The sequence below is a fragment of the Dromaius novaehollandiae genome, unplaced genomic scaffold (genome assembly GCF_036370855.1).
Source record: "Dromaius novaehollandiae isolate bDroNov1 unplaced genomic scaffold, bDroNov1.hap1 HAP1_SCAFFOLD_45, whole genome shotgun sequence".
Lineage (NCBI taxonomy): Eukaryota > Metazoa > Chordata > Aves > Casuariiformes > Dromaiidae > Dromaius > Dromaius novaehollandiae.
In genome coordinates, this window is record NW_026991505.1 from 1,400,996 (window position 1) to 1,408,873 (window position 7,878).

The following is a 7,878-nucleotide window of genomic DNA, read 5'->3' on the forward strand; positions in this document are numbered from 1 at the left end:
AAAATACAGCATTCCAGCCCAAGGGCATCAATTCCTAATCTGATTTAAGCCAAGAATAAACAACTTTTTAGTGAAGCAGTCCACTGAAATGTAGAGCTTTCATTTTGGACTTTGTGGGCTACCTTATGGAGCTTAGATTTGTCCTGTCCTCACTGGAAAACTGAAACAAACCAACCACAAAGTTAGAAAGAAGCACTAGAGCTGTTTTGCAGATCTTGATCTTACGCTCAGTTATGTGGGGAGCTGCCCTCTGTATTTGATCTTACATGCTGGAGACAGGGGCTGACCAAGATCTGAAATTGCCTCTTTGGATTTTGATTCTTTTGGATCGAGGACAGAGAAGACTTCTAGTCTTGAGGGCTGATCACTGGCAGCAAGAGACTGACCCCTAATGTGACTTTGACTAAGCAAATGAGATAGATTGTGTTCTTCCCTCAGGGAAACTGCCAGATACCTTGGAATAGGCATAGAAATTGCCAGGTCCCCACTGGCAGAAGTTGAGCTACCTGTGACAGTTTTTTGGTGGGCCCAGGGCTGTGACAACATATTAGAGGGTGAGCTCTGGGGGAAATACTGAAATGGCAAACATCCCCTCCCAGAACCACGTATGCAGGGATTGACACGCAGTGTATCTGCACACACCAGGCCATGGGAGTGCATTGGTGCCATGGCAAAGGGCCATGAGATTGAGGATAAGCATTCACCCCTCCACAAGGTGCCCCAGGGCTCTGTCGCTCTGTGTCCCGTGAGATGTGATCCCGAGGCTGGGGGGTATCAGAAGGGCAGGGGTCCTGCCGGACTGCTCCCCAAAGTGGAAACCACCTCCCATAGCAGGAACTGACCAAGGTGGTCCTTGTTGAACAGGGTCTGGAAGAAGAATGTGGCCTGCAGAAAGGGAAGGAAGTGCAGTCATTTCCTGCAGGATGGAAGAGAGTGGAGACAGAGAATGAAGGAAACGTGTCTCAGGGATTCCAAATCTCATCTCCAAACACCACCAGGCTATGGGCCCAATCCCCTGCTCCCACTCATCATAACAGGTGCTCAGGACTGGGATGAGGGGACAGGCATTTAGGCACTCAAGTTCCTCTCACCACTCCCCCACCCCAAGGAAAACAACTAGCGTGCTTTCCCTAACAAGACAAAAAAAATGGAACCATCCCCCAAAAGCTTTCCATAAGCCCACTAAGCAAAGCCCAAACTCTCCACCGATGCCTGAAGCCTCAGCCTGCAGCTGCTCCCTGGCAGCCCCTAACTGTCCAGTCACCTTGTAAGCCGAGCTGGAAGGGGTTTGCTGCCTAGGAGGCAGAGGAAGGGCAGGGCAGGTGGTGTGTTGTGTGTTGGAGTGAAGGGGCGTGGAGCAGAGAGGAGAGGGCAGAGGCAGCCAAGAGGGAGGTGTAAGTGAAGGTGTGAGGGCTGGGCCATAGGTTGTGAGGTTACTTCTGCAGCAAGAAGCTGCTCAGAAGCAGCAGGCTGGCATGGAGAGGTGCTCAAGTGAATGGAGTGGGGCAGCCCATGAGGGAAGAGAACTTGTGGGAGGGTGGAGGCAGAAGCAGGTTTGAGGGACTGTGCTTGATGTTGACAGGGAAGGTACCTTCTGTTTCAGCAGAGGACTGCCCGAGTTAAAGGCAACATGTTGAAGAAATTCTCAATACTTCTGGGTTAGGTCAGAACAAAAGATTTATTTCTATAGCACTGCACAGAAGAGCACATGGCAGCAACTCTGCATCTCCCACCCATAGCAAGGCCTTTTATGTACTCTCTCACATGGTCCAGATGCTCCTAACCAATCAAAGAGCATAATCAGAAACCTTTCCTTTTATGGCATGCTTCAGCTCCATGTGCTGGGTGCCTCAAGGCTAGTTGCAGCTGCTTTTTACCAGGGACACTGCTTACAGCTTGTTCATGAGGGAAAGTGCTAGAATAGCAAAGAAACAGTAATAACAGTCATCAGCATTGACCACGAGGGCTGTAATCAGCAATCCACCACCATCTTTGCGTCGCTGGAGCCCTGAGGGTAACAGAGAAGAGGTACTCCACCGTCACACCTTGGCCGACGGATACATCGGTGGATTATACCACGAGGAGAATGGAAAACAACATGTTCTATGACACCATATCAATTTATGTTGCAGCACTTGGTCTTTTAGCTATCGTTCTAACTGCTTTTTTAATATGCCTTTGTTTGCCTTGGTATTGTCATTGTAGACGATCACCTTCCTCCACTAATCCCCCAGCGCCATAGGCAAACCCTCAAACATGGCCTGGGACACCTTTTGGTTCGGTTAGTTTTAGAGATGTTATTGTTAAAAGTAGATATGTTAAGATATTGTTCTTTCGATATGTTATTGTTCAAAGAAGTTATTGTTAAAAATTGGTTAGTTTTAGACATGATTATTGTTAAAAGTAGGTATTGTTAAAAATTGTTCATAACTCCTGTGCGCACTTCTACCTTTTCTGTACTTCCTTCTGATCTCTCTCTATCTCATATCACCACCGTGGACGAAAGCTATGAAAACATAACCCCGAACAAGCCATCTGTTCTTGATGGAAACAGGACTGAGCTGCCGCGACCCCTGAAATGGTCTCCCCGCGACCACCCGGGACACACCGCACCAGACCACGCTCACGCAGAGACTTTGGGACTTGGATTTGCTTTGATTGGGCTCTGAACTTTTCCAAGACACCCAGGGCGAAGAGGACCAAAGGGATGCCGCTGGTTCCACGGGTGGAGCTTTCTCTCCCCACCGCCCCACCACCCCTTTTGCAAATCGTGTGGCACAGGACTTGTTTATGTCAGACTTGAGTGTCTGCAATGGATACTACCTGTTGTAGTCTTTATTATTAAAAATGCAACAGCTAAGAATGTCATTTTTAACCTGTATTCAAAAGATGTATCTCACTTTAATGTGCTTATATGTGCTACGGCAAATCTGCTGGCATCAGGGTTTCACGCCATTCGAACCAGGATTCTCTTCTGCCTCAGCATCAAACAAGTCAGCATTGTGGTGTTGCCAAGACATAATAAATTGACCAGAAGACTTTTCTTTGGATAGGGGACCTCATTTTATAGCAGAAATAGTACAGGAAATCTCAGAAATACTACCAATTAAATGGGATTTACATACCCCCTGGAAGCCACAATCCAGTGGAAAAGGAAAGAATGAATCAAACAACTAAGAGACAGAGAGGGAAATTGTGTCAGGAGACTCAGATGAAATGGACTGATGTTTTACCTCTGGCATTATTAAGAATCAGAATAACCCCAAGGGTTAGGGAGAAAGTTAGTCCATTTGAGATTCTGTATAGTAAACATTACACGTTAAATTTAACTGGAAATGAAATTCAGATGCACATTAAGGGCCATTAAATTTTAAGTGATTCTCTCTTGTCTATGGCAAAGGTTCTTACTTCTCTGCATAGGTACATCCAGTTAAGATCTCCTGTACTTTTAGATTCAGCTGTACGTTCATTCCAGCCGGGAGATCAAGTATATCTTCAAACCTGGAAGGATGAGCCGTTGATAGGAAAATGGAGAGGACCGTATCTGGTACTGCTAACAACAAATACTGCTGTGAAACTGCAGGGAATTGATTCCTGGATCCACCACACACGAGTGAAAGCAGTACCTTGAGAGACGTGGAAAGCTGAACAAGTTCACCCTTTAACGTTAAAAATATATAAAGATAGATGAGCTGTATTAAAAGTGAATCAGTTTTAAATTTAGATTGTATTCAGGGGAAAATTGCTTTAATCTGTTTGTTAGGAATAGGGTTAATATTGTTGTTATGGTATCTGTGTAAAAATGATGTTCTCCTTAACAACCAGGGGAGAAATGTGGTGGTTAGTTTTTCTAGGTTACCTGAGCCAAAGTTAAAGGGAATCAGGAAGGATTTGGGGGTCAAAATCTTCCTTTGGAAGTAATTATGAAATCTATGAAGATAGTTAACCAGATGGCTTGTTGGGTGTGTGCCCACTTCCCTGAAGATTCCAACAAGGGCTTCCCGCTAATTGGAGTGCCTCTTATTTTTTTCCTTTATGGAATTTATAAAACAGATAAGAAATGATAGTGATCAACCAAAATATGATGAAACAACAGAACAGGAATGGGAATTCCAGAGTGTGACAGGAGATTATGATCAATGTATCCGAAGATGTAATAAGAGTAATAAATAGTGGGAGAAACCTGTACTTTATGGAAAACAGCCGATCAACTGTACTGGAGCCATTAAGATAGGAAGTTATGAAGATTGCTCTCGGATACCTGAAATAGGTTGCAAGTGGCCAAGTAAGGAACTAAATGGGTGGCGTGTTCCAAAAGGTAGTGGATGGTGTTGGCTGTGTGAGAGCAAGGCACGAAAAGTGCTGCCTCCTAATTGGTCAGAGACATGTACTCTAGGGGCAGTAATCCCAACCATTACTGTAACAAAGAACTGAATAACAGATATCAAAGATCATGGCTAAGAACATTCATGAGGAGACAAAAGAGGATCAATAATCCTTTAACGGATCAACCTACTCGGTTTCACTCATTCACAAGGTGTCTGTTTCCACAGTTGGGAGTGAGTGAACTTGAAAAAGCAATGGTAAATATTTCAGCAGTTATTGAGAGAATAGGGAATAAAACCTCTGATGCCATTACAGCTTTACAAGGGGAGGTTTCAGAGACTGCTAAAATAACCACCCAGAACGGAATGGCTCTAGATATGTTATTAGCATCTCAGGGAGGAGTAGGTACAGTAATAAATACTAGTCGCTGTGTATATGTGGATCAAAGCGGGAGAATTTCTCCCCATCTAAATGAAATCTGGAAGCAAACTGAAATCTTACATGGGGCTCAGCAAGATGATGCCTCTTTGGGATTTGAAGAAACAGAAGCCCCCTCTCCCCGGGGCAACAGGCCTGCAAGGCGCCACAGCCGTGCCACACCGCACACGATGTGCAGTGCAGCGGCGGCCGCCGGGCTCGGAGGGGAGGACAGGCACGGCCAGGCACACCTGAACTGTGCCCTCCCCTGCCTGCCAAGGGGCGGTACTGCTGCGCCCACGCCACATCGCAGGTGATGATTGACTGTCAAGAGACACCCAGACAGGCGTAGCCCCGGGAGGAACCCGGGGCCGCAAGTGCGTTCGAAGTGTCGATGATCAATGCGTCCTGCAATTCACATTAATTCTTGGAGCTAGCTGCTTTCTTCATTGATGCACAAGCTGAGTGATCCACTGCTAAGAGTTGTCTCTGTTTCGGTCCCCACCGAGGGAGGAGTGGACAGCATTTGCAGCCCCTGAGGGACCCCGCTCCGCTCTGCCTCCCTCCTCATGTCGACACCGGCTGCTGAGCAAGGGACAGTAGAGAGAAAGAGGGCTCGCCTTGCTGACCATACAAGAACGGGGCGGGAGGGGAAAGAAGGGCAGACCTGAACGAGAAGGGCGCCGCCCACCGCCACCGCCAGTGCTGCTGTATGGGCTCTCCTCCACCACTCTCTCAGTGGTGCGCTGGTCCCTTGTTCCCGTCCGGGGTCCGGGGGATGGGGATGACAGCTGACTGCCTTTCCCTTGCACTGCCCTGACTGCTGCCCTTTTGGTGCCCGCCAGGTCCCCCTCCCCCATGACACACCCACAGCACATGTCGAGCCACTTCCACCCGCCAGATCCAGAAGGAGTTTGAGAGGGTATGGATCGCCACAGGAGGTAAAGCAGACAAGGTTCCATCAACAGGGGATGAACTCCCTGTTACAATTCCCACCGCACTGGAAGGGGGTGAGTTGGTGTCCAAATGGGAAATTCCAGCTCCCCGTATCATCTATCCTATTCCTAGCAAGTGGAGAAAAAGAGAGTTAGAGAATTGGGCCAATCTAAAAGCACAAGGCCACGGTATTAAGAACTTCTTAAGAAAACAATAGCATCCATAACTATTGGCTTGTACGTTACCGGGGAATTCCTCACAGGAAGTAATTGACAGCAATACAGCTGCATGCCAATGTCTATCCCACCAGGGAGTATTTGGCACGCAAGCTGGGAGAAGGGGCACCGAAGGGGTGCAGGCATTGTCCTGCGGAATGGGAGACTTGCTCACATATCATCGGCTACTGCCCTGTAGTCCAGGACGTCTGGATTAAGAGACATAACATCTTGTGTGGCATGCTGCCTGAAGAGGTTAAGAGACTGGGGTGGGAGGTTTATCTAGAGCTCAGCCTTAGGGATCAGATGGTGCCACCCAGCTGTTCCTTGGCTGGGGGACCACGCCCTCCTTGAGGTCGCATTCTCCTCTAGCATGTCCGTGGCTAGAAGGAGAAAGGGTTGAAGGGCCCCAGTTTATATACACTGATAGTTGGCCACTACATAAGGGCCTTACGTATGGTCTATTGGGTATATGGGATGGACTAGTCATGCAAGAAAAGATGGGGAAAGCCCCTATGGCCTAGCATCTGGGAAGCCAGCACCCAACGCTGAATTGCCATAAGGCATGTGAATGCCCATGTAACCGATTCTGCCAAAGAAACCCAATATAATGGTGAGGTAGACACTATGGTGGCTCTACGTCTGGCTTTTGCTCCTGGAGTAGCAGCCTGCATTCACCACAGAAGTGAACATCTGGGTGGAGAGAAGGCCAGGGCCTTGGAGGGAAGGAGTTGCGAGAGGCTGCAGGCACTGTCCTGCTGAATGGGAAATGCCTGGATTAAAAGGCATAACATCTCGTACAAAATGCTGGTGAAGGAAGCAAGGGGGACAGACTGGGTGGTATTGGCAGAACAGTGTTTGAGGGAGAAGACCAACAAGCTCTTTAAGCCAGATTCGATTGTGGTAAATGGATCTCGGGCAAAGGGGGTGGACATAACAGTCTGGTTTGAAAGTTCTTTGTCATCTTTAGGGGACACAGCAGCAGAAAAAAGTGCAGAAGTAGCAGCACCTGGAGGAGCAGGTGAGAGAACTCCTGAATGCTGACGACATGGAATTCCTGGGATTCCCAGTCAGTGCTAGAGGGAAGTGGTTTGCAGGTAATTTTGGCTTCTTAACCGACCTTGGGCTGTCTGAGAAGTGACAAAAGTGGATTGCGAGGCTCTTCATTAGAGGGGGCTCTTCTCTCCTCTCCTCTGGTGACATACTCCACACCTCTGCCAGCTTAGGTAAGGCTAGCTTTTAATGTGGCATGCAGGACTGCATGTGCCTTTTGAGAAAGTCCTTCTCAGAAGGCAACAGCAAAATTCTTCACAGAGATGGCACGAGTTACCTCAGTCATCTGAAACCATTGAATGTTGCTATTGCTGGACCTTTGGTGGTTGTTTGAGGAGGTAGGGAGACGAAGGCGTCTGCCCACAGAAGGGCTGGGAGAGTGCACGCTGTCATCTGGGAGGCTGTGTGTGCATGGGTGGGTGTGGGCACCATCTCTGGGATGGTGGAGCTGGAGTCTGGAGAGGCAAGCTCAGAGCTCGGAAGCGTGGGTCCAGTAGGTTGTGGGTGCGTGGCCAGTGGGCAGTGCCCAGTGACGCCAGGCTCCAATGCCGGGGGTCTGCAGGGAGCCCCCTCCCTGAGGCAGGCTGTGTGGCCGGTGCACTGCTCCCTGCTGGGCCGGGCCAAGCCAGGCACCTGGGCCAGACTCAAAGTGAGAAAGGGGTTGTCCCAGGTTGGGAGCGAGGGCTCCCCATCCTTCTCATTTGGGTCTGCCCTCCATTTTTCCCCTGGCTGGCCGGCTCCCTTTCCCTCCCCCTACCTTGACCACTGTTGTTTCGGTGCCCACTGACCCCCCTCCCTGTGGCACACCCGCTTCCGTAGTGTGTGTCGAGCCACTTCCACCCACCAGCTGGCGTCAGCTGTGGTGTTGTGTTGAGGCCAGCAGTGACAGTGCAGGTGTTGTGGCAGTGGGCAGCGTAGGCATTGATCGGTG

General features: G+C 49.0%; 1 non-coding gene across 1 annotated transcript; it reads right to left on the reverse strand.

Annotated features, from left to right (window-relative positions):
* Window positions 1–5,075: 5,075 nt before the first annotated feature.
* On the reverse strand, window positions 5,076–5,228 carry LOC135327081 (5.8S ribosomal RNA). Its single transcript, XR_010387155.1, has one exon. It is a non-coding gene; the product is annotated as a 5.8S ribosomal RNA (ribosomal RNA).
* Window positions 5,229–7,878: the final 2,650 nt, after the last annotated feature.